Below are 16,115 nucleotides of genomic sequence, written 5' to 3' on the forward strand. Positions count from 1 at the left end.
TCAGTCCAGTTCGGGAAGCAGTGAGTGCTGCCCATGTGGTAGGCCCCTGCCTACACGTGGCTGACACACCGTTCCCTGCGGAGAGAAGATTTGACTATAGATCTAAACCATGGCTGAATCCAGCCTGCAAGTGTGTTTCTTTGGCCCTCATGTTTCATTTTTTTTTTTTTTTTAACAATTACTTATTTTTGAGAGTCAAGCGGGGGAGGGGCAGAGGGAGAGAGAGACACCGAATCCGAAGCAGGCTCCAGGCTCTGAGCTGTTAGCACAGAGCCAGATGCGGGGCTCGAACCCACAAACCGTGAGATCATGACCTGAGCCGAAGTCAGTGTTTAATTGCATGAGCCACCCAGGCACCCCTCTTTTTTGAAGTGGAGAACGTTTACTCAAAACTTTGATTCTTGGTTTCTCCCCCCACAACTTGCCAGTGTTCCGGGAACCCTGGCCCCACGTTTCGCAGGGCTGAGCTGGGCTCAGTGGCTGTCATAGTTGGAGGGACAGGGGGCGTCCATTCCAGGTCAGCTCACTCTCGCCCGTCCCTGGGGTGTCACACCTGCCCTCCCTTCCTCATTGACATTGCCTGGCTGGTCCACAGCCATCACCTGCAGCCTCCGGCTTCCCTGCTGCAGTGTGCCGAGGGTTTTGGTGGAGCGGAGGAGGGCCTCTTCAGCCACACCGGGAGTCACAGACACAAAAGTGCATCTCTAGGGATGACTGATTTAGGCAGGTGGAGAGGGTGGTGAGGCCGTCGCCCCAGGCAGAAGCAGAGAGTTAAAAACAAAACAGCATGGGGTGCTCTGAGTAACGGTGGCATTAACCACGTACTTCGCTGTCTCTTCTTTGGAGTGGAAGGTGGAAGAACGGGGCTCGGATCGGTCGCCAGGATTGCCCCGATCGGTTCATTGTGGAATCTTGCTTATGGCGATTGTCCCTCGATACAACACTTCCAGCCCCAGAAAAATCCAGTGAAAAAGACATTCACCCCCAATGGTTTGTCCATCAAAGGCCCTTCAGTGGGTATGAGAGGTTATGGAAGCGGTATCAGGACACCTGATCGCGTGAGTGGTAATGAGTAGCCCCGGGTGAGAACCCCCTTTCTTTGAGTGTGATCCCCACCAGCTCTCCGATTATGGGGAAGTTCAGTTCCTTAATCCCAGACTCAGTCTCCTAGTCAGTCAAATGGAGTAAGACTGAGAGATTGAGGGCTCATCTATGCATGGCACCAACACAGCCGTGGCTGAGGGCACATCGCCAGTGAGTGGCATTGATGGTGCTGCTAATGACAATGCAAATGACAAGTGCCACGTGTCCCTAGCAACTCGTAGGAAAGACGGACAAATCAGGGCTTTTCCCGTCTCCCAGCATTTAGCTGTGCCTACAGCAGCCCACTGCTTTTCCGTTCTCCTAACGGCCGTGAGCAACCTCAGATCCTTCTGGAAGCAGGTTGGTCGTGAACTATAAATAATTCGATCAAGAGGCCCGGGCCCTGCCCCTGTGGGTGGGGTCACCGTCAGAATATGGGAGTCAAGCGTGTGTGGCCGTGACCCTAGCGGTGACGTGCTGCAGCCAAGTCCTCAGATGCTGAGTAGACCCCAGCGGGTGGGGTGGACCGTCACTGTCCTGTGCCCTCACCTGGCAGTGCACGAGGGGCGGGGGCGAGGATATTTACCACCCGAAAGTTAGGGAGGCTTTTATGAACTGGGCCATCGCTCCTCAGTCCCCATTTTTCCTCGCGTCTCCGAACTCTCATTAATTTTTCACAGGCTTGTGATGGATAGTTTTTATTTATTCACGTCTGAGGTTCTGTTGTGTGAAAAGGACTCATTTTATAACATTACATATTCATGGCTTGGGATAGATGGGATAAGGAACTTATTATTAATGTGTCACTGTGGGAAACTTACTCCAGTTCATTTGCGAACCTTGTTAAATTTGGTGTGGTCAGCAGACACGGTGAAGTTTCGGGTGCGTTCCCTCGATGGAGGGCAGAGTTGGCTGTTGCTTCCCCTCGATTCAGTGCAGTTGAGTTTATATCTTATTTAAATATTTGGAAATACTGATCTGAAGGTAGAAAAGAACAGCGGAGTGGGGTGGGGGCAGCCGGCAGCGATTAAGTACAGAAAGAAGCTCCTGTCTCCTTGTCGGACAGCCTGGCTGCCCGGGCTTTCCGTGGCTCTCCTCCCAGGGGCATAGGAGGGGCGGACCCCTTCCTAAAGGCGAGGTCCAGAGCCATGCCCTTCCCCAGCTCCCCACCGTGTCTAGCATCTCCCCTTGGGGCACGTTGCACGTTCCTCCACCTCTTCAGTCCTCCTGACCTCTGCTCTGGGTTCTGGGGAGGTGTCCACTTGCAGCTCCCACTGACATCACAGAATTTCTTGCCCCGGACAGATAGAGGGAATGTCACCTTACCATCTTGTAAATCAAAGCTGGGGGTGGAGGCAGGGCCCAGTAGGGAGCCCGGCCCAATCTGCTTCAGCGTGAGCTTAGAGGGGAGGAAGCATATGTTGCACTCAGTTCTCTGCAGAGACACTCTCTGCTCTCTGCTAGGGACGGTGTGTAGAGTTTGCGGGATTTGTGGGGGCCGCTGTGCGTGTGCCAGTTTGGTTCAGCAGCGACGTGGCCAGTGGTCGCTGCCCCTTAACAGACTCCTCCCTGCCGAGAGAAAAGCAGAATGAATGCACGGGAAGGGTGCATTTTGAAATCTGGAAATTCTCCAAATCAGGCATCAGACTTGAAGAGTGTCCAAAACGTTAAGAATCATGTGGTGCCTCCTTGGCCACATGTCATGGGGATTTTCAAGCCTAGGATTTGTTACTGATAACCTTGTCCTCTACAGAGGTTAAAAAAAAAAAATTGAAATTCTTTTGATAATCAAAGCAATTAGCTTACGAAGTTGATGCTGGGGTGTACCCGGCGTGAGTAGGGGACAAAGGAATGAAATATGCCTTCAAAGGCATCCTCTGACGATGTTTCCATAATGCAAACCATTTGTTTCTCGCCGGGATCCCATTGGCGGTGCGCTGGTGTTATATTGCCATTTATATTGGAAAGGCAGACAGCGCGAAAACTGTAGTCTATTAAGAGTTTGTGAGTGTGTGCATGTGTATACAGTGAAATAATATCTAGTGTAATGTGAAGTGACAGTCAAAATTACAGCTTTTCTCTCGCCGCAAGGGCACTTCTTTGCCAAGTATAGTAATATTGTTGTCGCAGTGTTCAAGGTTGTCAGCAATTCTGGCTTACTCTGCAGAGAGTCATAATAGTGTGTGGAAGGAAGGAGCTTCCTGTCAGGGGAAATACTATAATTTTGATATATATTTGTTGGTGCCAAACTGCAATTAAATAGGAGGTGTTGGAAGAAGGTTTTATTTAACCAGCTTGAATTTGTTAATTAATTAGCAAAAACGTATATTTGGAATGCTTCAAGAAGCGGTTCTGTGATGTTCGCAAAACTTGATTCCACGCAATTGTTTTTGTGTTTGTCTGTCTCTTTGGAGAAAACAAAACACCCCCTCCCCGCAAACAGTGCAGAATAAAATGTTTTCAACCACCAAAGGAAGGGAAAAGTAAGACACCTTGAATAATCTTACCTCTTACATCTTTGGGGGACATTTCTTAGCCTGTTAATGTTTGGAGTTCTCCCCTGGTGATCCAACAGACGTGTAGTATCTGGGGCAATGTCTATTACATGATTTAACTTGTACCTTGATGAGTTTGTGATTACATTAGAGGACTTTGCAGGTGACTAAAGGAAAAAAAGAATCGTCTTGGCAGTTTCTGTGTGTGTGTGTGTGTGTGTGTGTGTGTGTATTAAATTGCTTGCAGGACGTAAGTCCATCTCTGTATCCATGGTATCCACCTCTGTATGTATAGTATCCACCCCTCTATATATTATATCCACCCCTGTATATATAGTATCCACCTCTGTATATATACTATCCACCTCTGTGTATATCGTATCCAACCCTGTGTATATAGTATCCACCTCTGTATATATAGTATCCATCTCTGTATCTATAGTATCATGCTAGCTCCCATGTTTTCGTTACTTGGGATAGTAACAAGTTTCTTAGTGACCGTTCCTGTTTCCATCCTGAGGAGAGAATGAGGGCGTCACCAGAGTGCCCTGTAAGCAATTCTGATGAAAAAGACTTTCTTTTTTGAATAAGTAGAAAAAACAGTGGGAGACTTAAATAGGGACAAATGTATTAAAAACTCTACTGCAGTTAGGTGTTGAAAAATAAGTAACAGAAGGATTGTGTTGTTTTAAAAAAGATGTATTTAAGGGTCTTGAAGAAGCTATGTGTGTGTGGGGGGAGGTTGGGGGGGGGGAGAGCCCTGCCCTCTCATATCGAGCATTTTGCAAATTAAGTGAGTTTCATTCTCCCATAAAATAGGAATCCAATAACATTTTATATGATCATAAAATGTGTCTACTTTTGTCTCCATCTTTTATGAAAAAAAAGGAAATATTCCCAAAGTATATTACAAAAAATAATTAATAAGCAACCTTTCGTAGTTATTTTCCAAGGTTAATTATTACCCTAAGAAATCAATTTCAATTTCTTCGGTTTGAGAGACTCGTTTGTGACTCGGTGTTTCCAAAAAAGGGAGTGAGTTAAGATGCTAAATGGGAGCCTTCATTCCCTAGAGAGAATGTCTTTGCTGCTGGCCGTGATTTATCCGGTGCTGTCTTGCCTGTTTATGCCCCGTGCCAGGAGAATGTATGGAAAATGTAATAGAGCTATTAGGATCTAGTGTAGCAGATTGGTTACAGGAGGAAACAAAAGTGGTCTTCATATTGTTAAAATAAAAGTGAGATACCCTTGAGTCTTCACAAAAGAAAATAACTTGGCCCTTAACCTTCCTGACAAGCCTGAGCTGACGGAGCAGGGGGTCTGGGGAGGCAGCCTGCATCTCTTTGCATGGTGATCACTGCTCCTGTCCTGAGACAGAGGTGAGCACAGCCAGGAAGAGGGAAGAGACACTCCAACCTGCAACTATCTCCTGATGGAACACAGGAAACCGGAAATGAAGGGGATGACTCCCATCTCGCCTCGTGGCGATCTTCTGTAAAAGTCATCAAAGTCACACTGTGTTTTCACCAGGCACCTGAGTTTCTTGAGCCGTGACTAGAATGTTCCGGTCCATTACGGCTAACCATGGTAGGCTCTCCCCATCGGGGGCCACACTTTGGCAGTGGTGGGATTTCCTCTCTGATTCAGTATGTTCTTCAAGTACATGGAAAAAAAAAAAAGTTTGGGCGCACCTGGGTGGCTCAGTCAGTTAAGCCTCCCACTTTGGCTCAGGTCATGATTTCCCAGTTTGTGAGTTCGAGCCCCACGTTGGACTCTGCACAGACAGTGGGGAGCCTGCTTGGAATTCTCTGTCTCCCTCTCTCTCTGCCTCTTCCCTGCTCGCTCGTGCGCGCGCACTCTCTCTCTCTCTCTTAAAAAACATATAAATAAACTTTAAAAATAAAATGCTTTCCTTAAAAAAAAAGTTTATTTCCCCACCTTTAATCTACTTTATATTTCATTGTTTGGCTTAGAATTTCCCATGAGTTGGAATGGTTGATTTTCTGTATTTTGCATGTGTTAAGGTGAACATTTCAATACTTTGTGACATTCAGTGAAAAAAAAAATGCAATAACCTCTAAGGATGAGGTGAGAGAAACAACCAGTCAGTTGGTCTGTATATTGATTCTTTATATTGGGGATCCCCAACAGACTGGGGGGGCAGAGGGGTCTGGGTTCGAGGGAGGGGCTACGAATAGTTAATCAGGATGCTCTCCTTGTGCTTGAAAGAGTCTGAGTTCAAACTAGCTTACCTGGAAAGGGTCATTATCGGCTCATGAATGTAAAGTTTTCTGCCAAAGTCAGCAAGTTTTCTCTGTAATAGGACAGATAATAAATATTTTTGGCACTGTGGGCCATGTGGTCTCTTGTCACAATACTCACCTCTTCCTCTGTAGCAAGAAAAGCCACAACGACGATGGGTAAACCAGCAGGTGTGGCCATGCTCCAATAAAACTTTACTTATGGAAACCAGGCTTTGGATTTCATGTAATATTTCACGTGTTAAAATCTATTCTTTCTTTCTTCAGCCATTTAAACATGTATTTTTAGACACTGGGCTGTTTGAAAACATGGGGCTGAGGTCCAGATTCGGCTCAGTGGTCTGTTCGCCAGCCCCTGGTGTAGAGTCTACTTGTCCCAGAGCTTAACTATGTCATGAGGGCCCCGTCTTTAACCTCTTGATTTTGATTTTTTTAAAAATTGTGTTCTTCCAAGAGAGTTTTCTGAGTGGGGATCAAGCTTGCCACTGATACGGACTAGCCCTTCCACAACGGCAGCAAGAAGCCATTTCCCTCACTGTCCCCACACAAAAGCCGCAGCCAGAATAGGTTTGGCCTGGCTTGAGGCAAGTGCTACCCCTGAATCATTTATGACCCACAGGATACGGTTCTTTGGTCCCATGGCCTGGCCCTACATGGAGTCTGGGAGGCCCAGCTCCCTAATGAAGAAATGAGTGCCATTTTGGCCACAGACAGAACATGGGCTTATATCCTGGACAGTCCCAGGAGTCGCTTCCAGACTCGACTGTGAACCTTTTACAGTCTTGCGTTATAATTTTATTTTTAGAGGTCTCTGGAGACCTCAGGAAGAAGTCCTTTCTGAGTATGGCTTCAGAAAAGGAGTGCGTAGGGTGGTTTCTTACGATGACTGGCAAAGTATGGGCCTCTATAAGTCACACTGCAGCTCCTTCCCTGGAAGCAGAGCTCAAGGCAGGCTTCTCGTTCGGTTGATCTGGGACGTTGCGCCTTCTCAAGAAGGGGGGTGAGGAAAATGGCAAAGGGCAGGGGGAGTGGCCCGGCTTCCACCCGCGCCCATGCGGAGCTCTGGACTATGAAGCTGGAGCGTGGATGCTGCTTGAGACAAGGGTCTGGCTGGCTGGCAGGCAGTGATGAGCCAGCCCCTGCCAGAGAAGGAGGCTTAGTGGGCACAGCCCCAGGTGAGGCAGGAGGGGGTAGTTGTGGCTTAGCAGCCAACACTCAAGAGCCACTGGGTGCACCTGCCAGTGAGGGCATCTGCGGTTAGGAGGCAACATTGTAATAGGCTGGTCTGCACCAGAGAGGCTTCTCTCAGCCCTCTACCCATGGAAGGAAGAAGGATTTTGGCATCAAAATACTCTGCAGGCAGTGTCCGTACCTGGGTATTAATGGACACCCCAAGTGTGGGTCTACGCTTTTAAGAAGTTTAAACCTTTCTTTCTGCCAATGGCCTCATACCCGCTTTTCCACCTTCCGACCTGTTTACTTCAACAGAGTGATCCTCTAATAACTTTTGTTTAGTGAAACTCAAGCCTTTTCAGGATGCTGTGCTAATGTCTTCCTTCCTTAATTGAGTAAATATATTATACACAGCTGGGTAGGTGATTTCCTTGCTGGCCTTGCTGCTACAATTTGAAAATGGATACAATTTTCTTTAACTCACATAGAATGAATGAGGCATTTATTCCTGGTTTCCTGTGGCTCTCCTCCTTCAGAAAATGTATTTACATGGGTATTTTTGAAGCACTTCTTAAGAAACTGAAAAATTAAAATAAAAAGGGGGGGGGTGGAAAGCCAAGCCAAACCTCTTACCTCTCCTCCAAACAATGGCTACATTGTGACAACAGTGGGTTGAGCTAAATTCAGCTACGTCAAGGAAGAGCAGTAAAAGGAGACGGATTGTTCTCTAAGCTTCACTTTATTGGATATTGTAATTGACATATAGTTGTCATTTATAATCATCTGTCCATTCTTGTGAGTTGGGAGCAGTAAAGTTAATTGTGGCAGCTCATTTGCATTAATCTCACCTCTGAAGGGTACAGTAACCCATTAATATCATGTCATGATGAATTATCACAAATAACATTGAACATATTGATTAATGATCTCTGAGATTTGTATCTCGTTAAAACATTTTGTTAGCTCTTTAAACTTTTAAGCCAACAACCATTGCACGTAGGAGGTGTTCGAGTCGTCTACTAGGTGGTGGTGGGGAGTGGCATACATTGGCAGGGTCACTGGTTTAAGGAGTTGGACCACTGAATTCCCATTAGATTTTTTCCCCCCTCTTCAAGAAGCCAAGCACATTTTCTTGGTAACCTCCTCCTACTTTTCCCTGGATGATGGTTTCTTCAAAACAGCGGCTTCTTTGATTATAAAGCGTTTCTGATTCTCGACTGGAATGATTTTAATAAAAGAGTTTTTTAAGTTATCTATTCAGTTCCCCTGTTGCTGGCCTTCAGAATCTCTTGTCCACCTAGATCTGCTTGTTACTTTAAGGTGCACATGTTTTTTTTTTTTTTTTTCCCCCCTCTGCTGCATCAGAATTTCTGAACTTCTGTGTTAACATAAATATAGACCATATTTGGAATGAGTTGTTGGAGATGAAATAAGGTCACTTAAAAACATGACTTATCCTTCGTTTTATACAACTTCATTCCTCTTTTCTCGGGTGCTTTCATTTTTCAGGTGATTGTCCCGAAGGAACAAATATATTGGCCCCACGTGTCATGCGGGCCTTAGTGAAATTATTAAAAATCCTCTTTAACAAGCCCCTTGTAGAATTTCCTGGTGGAAGTTTCAATACACTAGGTGCAGTGAAGTAAAAGGTTGGCCTAAGAGTTGAATTGCAAAGGTCCTTCTTTGCGGCTCTTTGCTTCACAGGTTGTGAAAGCTCTACAGTGTTTGATCTCTCTCAGCTTCCATGTTCCTTCCACCTACCTTTATCATGTGCTCTGTTTTCTTCAGATAAGTATTTAACAAGTGGCAAATACGGAGACTGGTCTCCTCTGCCGTTTGCTGTTTAGAGAAATTGGACCTGATGGTCCTGAAGTAAGGGTGCTTTGAAGGAGATGTCATTAATGCACGGCTGGTTTACACCCCAAGAGCTGTTCTAGAGAGGGACCGAGTGCAGCAGCTGCTGGTCTGGGGCCCTCCGGCCTGGGGCCAGGGCCCCCCACTGAGGGCAGGATGGTGACCCCCGTGCCTGTCAAGCAGCCGGCTCCCGGAAGGCTGGAGTCACGGGTTCTGACGGTTAGGAAAAGGCAAACGCATGAGAGCTGCGCGCTGGTGGGGCACAATGCAGCCGTTATGTACTGTTTGTCCCTTTAGCCAGCAGGTAAGGACAGTGTTGCCATCCTTCCTTCCCTTCAGATGCTCGCTTTTATGAAGGGGTCTTAAAACAATAACTGGACCATATGTGTAGCAATCTTGGGGCCTAAATAGCTAAGGACAAAGTAGATTGCTTTTTTTCTAAGGGCCACTTTCCTTTCCCTTCTTTGTCAGGCCTGCGATGTTCCTCACCCACTGAGTATTTAATATCTGTGTTTTCAAATCAAAGAACAAGCTTTTTGTCTCCCAGGATAGTATCTTGTAAAGCCAACCTCTTTATTACTTCACTGGTTTAAGGCTTTATTACTTGCGATCCAAAGCCTGCTAGTGAATTATGCATGGTACACTCCTCAGCGTCTTCATTGCCCACGCTCCCGCCACCTTTTTGGGGGGCCCGGAAAGTACGAGGAGATCACAACGTGTGTTCGTTTCTACCCACGGTATTAATCCTTATTCATTTTAAAAAATCTGCTAACGGAAATATTTCCATTCAGCTCATTAATCAATTGTGATTTTCATTCCCTTGTTTTGTAAAAGCTGTTGCGATAAATACTTTTTTTTTTTTTTTTTTCCACAAGGCGAAAATCCAAGAGATGGATGCAGCCGGCGTAATTAATTGCACCCAGTTACAGGAGATCAGCAAGTTTGTGAGATTCACATGCTGCTCTTCCATATGGTTGCCCAGTAGGCGAAAAATTTGATTAATGTTTTGAAGTAGATTTTTTTCAGCAAATATTACAGCCCCAGATGAGGTGTTTTTTTTTTTTTTTTTTTTTTTTTTTTTTTCCCTTTCTTTTACTTTCTCGTATTGTTAGGCTTAGCTGAAGAAACCAATCCTCTGATTTAAAGCTTAATAATATTGTGATCTAGCGAAAACTTAACATGCAATAAAAATTGCAGTCTGCCTGCCTCTCGTGGATACAGAAAAATAACGCGTTATGTCTTTGTTTGTAATTAAGTAAAACGTGAAAGTCAGATTCTAGGACTTGATTTCCCCACCCCCCCGCTTCCTGAAAAGAAAATGTAACTGTGGTTTTAATTGATGTATTTTTGGTGTGATTTATAAGCAATATATATGGGCAGACTTTTAGAAGTGTAAGGGAACAGTAAAATAAAACACAGAAATGGGTCAGTGAATGGCTTCTTATTAATTGCTGCTCATACCAATGAAGCCACCCTAAATATGACCATGTGAGTGTCATAGAAAAAAATTTAAGCTGTTTCTACTGTTATCCCAAAGGTATATTAGTTTCATAACCACTCAAGACCTTCATAGTTAATTTCTCCTTTATTTAGGGAAAAAAAAAATAAAAACCTCCCGATTTTCTTTCTTCCAAGTTAGAAAGTCTCTTTTATCTTACGGCTCCTTGTCATGCTGGACACCCATCCTTTTGTGTCACTGCCCCAGTGGGGTCATGCTCCAGCTTATTTTTCTGATCACTGGGTGGGAATCAGCCCCTGGGTGACATAATGGGACAAAATATGGTAGGCTTGACCTTGGCGGTTCAAAACAACAACAAGAGATTTTGGAAACGTGGGAACTGGTGATGCGTTTCGCAAGGAAAAATGAAATAAGACGCACTTCTCCCCTTTGGCAAATGAGGCCTGATGCTTCAGATAGCTTAGCTTTTCTATTTTTCTTTGCTTTTGAAACTTAATGATTTCTAATTGCCTGAGCAATATATGACTCTCCTTAAACCTCGATGTCTGCTGGAAGGACTGTTAGCTCAGGTGGTTAAAGCCTGATCTGTAACTGGGTACCAAGCTCATTTTGAATCCTTTGTCATGGAGTCATGACCAAGAGCCATAACTTTGACCCGCCACTGGTCTGGAGAGAGACTCAGTTCAGCAGGAACCGAGTTACCATTGAAAACAAAGCCAACAGTATTTGCTGTCCTCTATAAGATGTCACACAGTTGCTGCTTTCTTCCTCTGCATCTAAGACATTTTAAGGGCTCGAAGTGCCCTGTTTCCATTGGCTTCACAAGGAACCGGCTCAGTCAAGGTACAGGGGCCAAGGCAGAGACCAGGCCAGGAGGGCCATCTCCTCTGATTTTGAGTCAGTAAGTCAAGTCTTTGAAGAAAAGATTAGATACTTTTTGATAATATTAGATGTGTTTGATCGTTTCGCTAAACTAGGTTTATAATCTTTTTTTCCTGTATTATTTTTATCTTAATGACCGTGTGGGTAGTAATTATCTGTAAAAGGCATGAAAAGAAGAAGTGTTACAGTGACAGCATATTTTTAAAAAGTCTGAAGAAACCAGCCCAGCCTGTCTTCCCTAAGTTTGGGCTGAAGCTCTTTTGTTCACGGTTGGTGTTATCTAGTTAGAGATTATGATAGTGACGCAGCTTTGGAAACACCCTTTAGGAAAACAATTGTCTAAGACTTACCTAACTTTTTTCCTTTGTCAGTCAGCCTTTCCTGGTGAATATTTTTTAACCAGGAAGTTTAAGCAATCCGTCTCTGAAAGCCTGCTACATTCAAGACAGTTCATATGGTCGCTTCCAATTACAGCCTGGGCTTTTTAATGAAAAAAAAAAAAAAAAAAAAAAGAAATAGTTTAAAGTTTTTATTTAGTATGACAGTTGCAACATGAATGATACATGGTCAGTTGGCAGGAGACAGTGCATCGAATTATTTATGAGTTTATCTTTTTTTTTACCAGCACCTATTATTACCTATTATTTATGTATATATATATATATATTTATATATATATATATATATATATATATATATATATATATATATACATACACACACACACACACATGCATGCACATACATACACACACACATACATACATATATACGTATGTTTGTATATATATATATGTGCAATTTATTACTGAGTCATAGCATGAATGGCTGAGGGAAATGTTTGAGAGGGTCTGATGAGGGCCAGTGCCTTATGGCAATGAAAGTCGTGTTAGCTTTATTCACAGCAGGTGGATCTAGGTTGGTCTGATTTTTGTTGTGAAGCTATGGTCCTGGTGGTCGTTTTAATAAAATGCGTTTGGAAGCAACAAGCCTGTTCACAGAGCAATATTTTGTTTTATCAAAGGAGAAGAATATATGTCCTGTCCATCTTTCTTGAGTAATACATCCTTCTACACGATAGCATTGCCCAAACAATCATAGTGACCCTTTATATCCTAGAGGAGCCCGATGCATTTGCAACATCTCCCTTTATGAGTCTTACTTCCCTAGAAATAATTCTTTGGAGAGCGACAATTCCCAGAGCATCAGTTCCCTTAGATGAAATTTCCTTTTATTTGAACTAACCGCGTTGGATTGTAATTTACAGACTCTGTCGGTGTATAGGTGTTGAGATCTGGTATTTCACCCGCAAGCGTCCATCAGTCGCGTGGACGTTGGCACATTTTTCAAGCGGGAAGAAGTCCAAACAAATATAAGAAGGGAGGAAAAAAATACCATCCTGGAGATGGGAAGAAAAAAATTATCCTTGGGGTCTCACAAGTTGAGATCGTTGCGTGTTGCCATGCAAAACTAACACCCAGCAGGGAGGTTCTGCTCTTCTCACAAATTCTCAGTTAACACAAGGCGCCGTGGCAGCTGGGAGCCAGAGAGAGTGACGGTCCTGGCTGAAATGCGGTGCAAGGCGGCTCTCGAAGAAGCCTTGCTGGGAGCACACAGCGCTGGAGGGGAGAACTTTACCTGGTGCTGGCAGTGAAACTTTGCCAGTCTGTTTCTTCCCCCGCTTCAGGCTTGATTAAATGAGTGCTAATGATTTTTAAGGCATTTTTTAAGTGATTTGTCTTGGGAATGCTAAATTGGCAAGAATAAAACCTAGGCAGGAAAGTTGATTTTTGATGACCCAGAGAAGGCATGTCCTAGAGTGATTTAGTAAGGCTCCAGTGGTCTAAGATTGTTCCACATCAGGGAAAGTATACAGTTCTCAGAATTACTTACTAATGAAAAAGAGAGGTGGGGGGGAAAGGTTGTTAGGCTGCTGGGCATTGGGAATGAGCAGCAGTTCTTAAGATGAAGTGTTCTGAGAAACCTTCTGCCATGGGGATCCAAGATAGTGCCTTCCTGAAGAACGGTTTCCCTTGTCCCGGAACGAAGGGGACAGGGAAACCCCCAGATTCCCGTAAAGGTAGAGGGGTCGTTTTATGAACCCAAGAAAGCACAAGAGATCCAAGTGTATACATACATCCCGGTTCTCAAATCAAGCCTATTGTTGCATTTTCTACGTAAACAATATTTGAAAAACACAGTGTTGGGGAGTCTCATTTTCTTTCGTACTAGCTTGGGGGTGTGAGTGGGTCTGGTTCTTTTTAGGAGGCACTGAGTAAAATAATGTGTACTATGGAGAGAAATGCCCTTTACTTGACAGGTGTTTTCTTCAAGTTTTCCGAGTCTACAGCATGAGTCAGCCTATCACAGATTTGAGAATATTCATTGAGAGTTTTAGGAGTCACTTTATTTTCATTTTTGTGAAGAGTGAAGTAATTGTATCTCATTGATAATCAGAAGCTTATCAGCCCATGAATTCAGTTACAGGTATTTAAAGTCACTTCTATTAAGTCTTTAAAATGAGGTTGCTGCGCACACGCGCGCACACACACACACACACACACACACACACACATTTCCATTTCTCTCTCTCTCTCTCTCTCTCTCTCTCTTTCTCTTTCTCTCTCTCTCTCTCTCTCTCTCTCTCTCTTTGGAGGACTTGGGGTTGGTCAAACAAACATCATACGGGCATTTACTTAGGGAGCACTCTTCAGACTGACATGTCAATATCTGCCCACGTGTTTATTTGTAATTAAAGTTAAGGTGCTCTAGAATGGCTTTACCATTACTCTAAAAACATAGAGTCGTTTCCTGGTGAATGATATATGACAGTTTGCCCTGCGCTTCCTCTGAAAAGGAGACTGTTCCTGTGGCATTGTTACCGAGCGTGGCTTTTCCTGTAGGGCTCACGGCTTAACTGTTTCAAACTCCTGTTGTTCTGTAAATCTGTCAGAAGGGTCTGCAAGGGACCATATTTATGACGAGAGTGTAGAGTGGTCAGTCTAAAAAGCTCCTTAGTGTAGTACTTTGAATTTTAAATTACACACATAATTCAGAGGTAATGTAACTTGCAGTGTCGGACTTTCGTCCATTCCGTTAAATGGAGAAAAATGACTGGTGTGAGCGATGACTTATTGATTCTTGGTGGGAAAATGACTTCTGTAATATAGGAAGTATGGTAAAAGGAATAGCTTAATTATTTACGGAGCACTTTTCAAAATATGCTTTTACAGCACTACAAATTGTGTATATACAAATCGTACAACTGGATTCTTTTTTTTTTTAATTCTTTCTTAGAGGAAAGTTATGAGAAGGCTTATCGTATTTAGTTGCTAAGGCAAAGTTTAATTTTGCTTAAACTCTTGGTGGCTGTAACTAAGAAAGGTACAAGGAGCAAGGAGAAGTTTCTAAATACCTTAAAAATATGATTTGTTCTAATTGCCATTTCTTATTTACGTTATACTTACGCTCACTTTAGGGGAACTTGACTGCCAAGATTTACAAAATACACTTCTCTCTCTCTCTCTCTCTCTCTCTCTCTCTCTGTCTTTCTGGTTTATGATGTTTTTCAACAGTGTCATGAACTCACTTAATCTGATTTCATCAAGTAAATATATGGGAAGTTGAAATGACATATTTTAATCTGGCATTTGAGGAAATATTCATAAAATATCAGATAAAATATTTATTTTGGCCTTTTCCTTCTGATCTCTCTTTTGATTCAGTGTGTATTCTTTGCTTAAGGACCACAGCCTAATGTTATTTTGACTGCAGTTCACAGTGTTGGCAGCCTTTCAGATAAACAGCATATTTGTGGTTAATTGGTTGAACATGTTCTATAATTATAATTATATTAAAACCTTAATGTGCTTGAACATTTGCCCACTGAAGGCCACTTGCACGAACTACGTTATGTTTCTGTCATTATAACTGAGCTGTCTGGGGCTGACATTCAGCAATTGAGGCAGGACAGGGGACCTGGGAATAACACAGAGGCTTCTCATTATTTCTGTCAGAGACCGCTGTTTGGACAGTTTTAGAAGTTGACCATGAAAATTGCCGTCTGGTTGTTACTCGGATCCCCAGGTTTCAATCTGCGGGCTAACGTTTCTTCAGATTTTCAAAAGGGGTTGTTGGCTTGGCTTTTTATCAAAGTTACACAACGGCTGTAAAAAGCAAAATTAGCACTTTATCAAGTTTGGAGCAAATTGCCAAGGCCACCAGGGAGCCGGGAGAGTCACCAAAGACCACTGCTTGGAACTGGGCAAGGAGCCATCTTTGAAATGAGCAGAGAGGTCTGATGGCCACCAGCTGAGGAAGGGAGCCTCTTTTTTTCTGCGCTTCAGCCATGCCTTTTGGATTGACATGCTGGACTGGTAGCCCCCTGGGACTTGTCAGCTGAGAATCTTCGTTGCAGATACTGAGTCAATCATACCATGGTATCTTACGCTGGTAACAGTATAAACCAGTGTCTGTGACACCCTCGGGTTTTGCACGAACTGAGGATGATGTTTACATTTTTAACTGGTTGAAAGAAAGAGTGAAAAGAAGAACAGTATTTCCTGACACATGAAAATATATGAAATTCGAATTATAATGTCTGTAAATACTTTTCTTTTAATGTTTATTTATTTTTGAGAGAGAGTGAGAGAGAGCACCAGTGGGGGAGGAACAGAGAGAGAAGGAGACACAGAATCTGAAGCAGGCTCCAGGCTTCGAGCTGTCAGCACAGAGCCCAACACGGGGCTCAAACTCACAAACTGCGTGATGGTGACCTGAGCCAAAGTCGGACGTTCAACCGACTGAGCCCCCCAGGCGCCCCAAATAAAATTTGATTGAAATATGCCACATCCATTTGCATAGGGATCGTCTTGGGCTGTTTTCCTGCTGTTGGGGTCGTGTCCTGCT

At 43.7% G+C, this 16,115-nt stretch overlaps 1 protein-coding gene and 1 long non-coding RNA gene across 2 annotated transcripts in view; one reads left to right on the forward strand and one right to left on the reverse strand.

Annotated features, from left to right (window-relative positions):
* The window catches only part of WWOX (WW domain containing oxidoreductase), a 977,998-nt gene that overhangs the window by 156,878 nt on the left and 805,005 nt on the right, over positions 1–16,115 (forward strand). The window lies entirely within an intron of this gene.
* LOC122234113 lies at positions 3,612–7,576 on the reverse strand. The gene is made up of 3 exons (XR_006211854.1): positions 7,497–7,576; positions 5,831–5,892; positions 3,612–3,745 (listed from the first exon to the last, which is right to left on the reverse strand). It is a non-coding gene; the product is annotated as an uncharacterized LOC122234113 (long non-coding RNA).

Source organism: Panthera tigris, chromosome E2 (genome assembly GCF_018350195.1).
Source record: "Panthera tigris isolate Pti1 chromosome E2, P.tigris_Pti1_mat1.1, whole genome shotgun sequence".
Classification (NCBI taxonomy): Eukaryota; Metazoa; Chordata; class Mammalia; order Carnivora; family Felidae; genus Panthera; species Panthera tigris.